The sequence below is a fragment of the Biomphalaria glabrata genome, chromosome 11 (genome assembly GCF_947242115.1).
Source record: "Biomphalaria glabrata chromosome 11, xgBioGlab47.1, whole genome shotgun sequence".
NCBI classification, from domain to species: domain Eukaryota; kingdom Metazoa; phylum Mollusca; class Gastropoda; family Planorbidae; genus Biomphalaria; species Biomphalaria glabrata.
Genome location: NC_074721.1, coordinates 40,488,266 through 40,491,363, shown reverse-complemented (window position 1 = coordinate 40,491,363; position 3,098 = coordinate 40,488,266). Strand labels below are relative to the sequence as shown.

The following is a 3,098-nucleotide window of genomic DNA, read 5'->3' as shown; positions in this document are numbered from 1 at the left end:
TCTCTTTCTCTCTCTTTCTTTCTCTCTTTCTTTCTCTCTCTCTTACTTTCTCACTCTCTTTCTTTCTCTCTCTTACTTTCTCTCTCTCTTTCTTTTTCTCTCTTTTTTTCTCTCTCTCTTTCTTTTTCTCTCTTTCTTTCTCTCTCTCTTACTTTCTCACTCTCTTTCTTTCTCTCTCTTACTTTCTCTCTCTCTTTCTTTTTCTCTCTTTCTCTCTCTCTTTCTTTCTCTCTCTTTCTCTCTCTATCTTTCTCTCTCTCTTTCTTTTTCTCTTTCTTTCTCTCTTTCTTTCTCTCTCTCTTTCTTTTTCTCTCTTTCTTTCTCTCTCTCTCTCTCTGCATCTGACACAGATTCTCTCACATGTATTTTGCATTTTCCCCCACTTTCTTCTTACTCTCTCACACATTTTTTATCTCCATCTTTTTGACTTAGAATGAACAGAAACAAGCAGGCAAACATTTAAGAACAAGAAGAATTTCAATGGCTAAGTGGCTAGACAACCTACCATCATGAAATGAGTAACATGATGCCAGCAGAACTAACAAGAGAATCACCTTCATTTTGACTTGAAATCTGCAAAATAGTTCAGGTCAGAAAAAAAAAGAACTTATAAAGTTCAGACTTTACTTCAAAAAAAGAAGATGTTTATGTCCTACGCGTAATGCATGTAGTCATGCTATATTGTTCTGTAGAACCCTAGTATTCCGCGAGTCCTGAATAATAATAATAATAATAATAATAATAATAATAATTTTATTTATAAAGCGCTGTTAACAACAAAATGTAGGCTCAAGGTGCTGTAATAACATTACAAACACAAACACGACAGCTAAAATGACAGTTAATCTAAAAAAGTTTTAAACAGATAGGTCTTAATGTTCTTCTTAAAAGTGGTATAGCATGTTGTCTGTCTGAGATCACTGGGGAGTGAGTTCCAAACCTTTGGTCCGTGAACTGAAAAAGCCCGCAGACCGTAGCTTTTGAGGGAGAAACGTGGCACCACTAAAAGCGTTGGGTCCATTGAGCGCAGGGGTCTCTGGGGGACATATGGAGTAATCAGTTCGCTAAGGTACAAGGGCATCTCATTGTTATATTTACACTGATGACAAAGTGTGGCGACCTTGTAATCGATTCTCGCTTTCACGGGAAGCTAATGGAGCGTGCGCAAGAGCGTAGTAGATTAATCTTGTCTAGTTTTTTTAAGGACTATTCAATTAGATGTTCCGAGAACCACTGGAATAATAACTAGTAGACCACCATGTGAATTTATCGCTTTTAAAGAAAAAAATTCAAAGCGTTCCGCTAAATATTCAGAATGTGCGAAGTGTTCCACTAAATATTTAGAATTTGCGAAGTGTTCCGCTAAATATTCAGAATGTGCGAAGTGTTCCGCTAAATATTCAGAATGTGCGAAGTGTTCCGCTAAATATTCAGAATGTGCGAAGTGTTCCGCTAAATATTCAGAATGTGCGAAGTGTCCCGCTAAATATTCAGAATGTGTGAAGTGTTCCGCTAAATATTCAGAATGTGCGAAGTGTCCCGCTAAATATTCAGAATGTGCGAAGTGTTCCGCTAAATATTCAGAATGTGTGAAGTGTTCCGCTAAATATTCAGAATGTGCGAAGTGTTCCGCTAAATATTCAGAATGTGCGAAGTGTTCCGCTAAATATTCAGAATGTGCGAAGTGTTCCGCTAAAGAAAAAAGTTTGGGAAACAGTGCTGTATTGCATGACAGAATACATGACTCGTAGGAAGTAATCATCTTCTTTTTTGAAGTAACGTCTGTTTTATATAAGATAAGATATAATACACTCTAGTCTCACCAATTACGTCCCCACCACATCAAGTGTAACATTTATTGTTACTAAAGACAGACAATCAAGTTTGAAATTTTGAGCAAGAAAAAGGTGAACAACAAGAAGTCTTATTTACATTCTAAGTCTCACCTGGGGACCAGATCAATGTGTCGGTATCGTCTGCTACACTCAGCGGATGTATTTATGTCGAACTCTAGCCTTGAGGCAGGTGTCAAGACACATTATCTGCCCTTCGTTCAGAAGTTGGCCTTTTTGCTTATCAGTTCCATAGTACCAAGACTTTATTTGATAGGAAATTTCCGAAAAAGTCAGAGTTGGTCCCAATAGTTGAACGGACTAAGAAACTAACTCAGGGGCGTGCTACAGTTTCTTGTTTGTTTTTGGATCCTGGAGGCTACAATTTGTTTTAGGTTATACATGGGAAGCGTGGTCGAGAGGCTAAGTGCGCTTGAGCTTGGCTTGTCTTGGCTGCCTAGAGGGGGGCTCGAGGTTCGACACCCGACCGTCCAGTGTGTGGACTCGGGCAGAGTTGCGTTTACTGAGCGACTAAAGGCAGCACGGAAAACCAAGATACTCCTAGATACCCTCCCCCCCCCCCCCCACTGGTCCACAAATGAGATTGGACCAAAGCGCTCTGAGCATGCTATAAGCATGAAAGTAGCGCTTAATAAGCTATAATATATATATATATATATAGTCCGAGTGTTATTAATTTAATGCATTTAAAAGTTTGCTGTCAGCGTTTACTGTTGGTAATTCAATTTCATACTGACCATCTGTTGTGGTTCAGTTAAATCTAAAGTCAAGTTTTATATTTTGTGGTAGGCCTAGCTAGATATGAAGGGTATAAAGTGTGGAACATTTTTATAGAACTAAAAGCTTATGCAAAATATGGTTACTTTAATTTGAATATACTTAAACATACCGTATTTACCTTAACAAATATTTAATGTTGTATGCCAGGGACTAAGAACACTATGAATTTTTTTATCCTATAATATTCTGTGATTAAGATGTTTAACTAATGTGAAACAAAATTCGAATTAGTTCCCTTTTGTTGAGTGAAATTTGAATGTAACTGCCGAGGAAACAGGGGCGTAGCTACTTCACTACAGGCTACGCAGCACACGTCATAATCGCGTAAAATTGGGGAAGGATTATGGTGCATTGTTTATCGCACTTTGTGTGTGTGTGGTGCGTGCTTGTTGTGTGTGGCGGGTGGTGGTGTGTAGTGGTGTGTGGTGGTGTGTGGCGTGTTGTGTGTGTGGTGTGCGTGTTATG

The 3,098-nt window shown here is 38.6% G+C and overlaps 1 long non-coding RNA gene across 3 annotated transcripts in view; it reads right to left on the bottom strand.

Annotated features, from left to right (window-relative positions):
- LOC106065252 (uncharacterized) overlaps positions 1-2,774 on the bottom strand; it is a 5,394-nt gene extending 2,620 nt beyond the window's left edge. The window contains exons 1-2 of one of the 3 annotated variants that reach the window (XR_008780426.1): positions 2,752-2,774; positions 506-573 (exon numbers count right to left, since the gene is read on the bottom strand). This is a non-coding gene — a long non-coding RNA (uncharacterized LOC106065252). Of the gene's footprint in view, positions 1-505; positions 574-1,932; positions 2,090-2,751 lie in introns of those variants that run through there. The other 2 variants (XR_008780424.1, XR_008780425.1) reach the window with 2 other exon arrangements.
- Between the last annotated feature and the right edge of the window lie 324 nt (positions 2,775-3,098).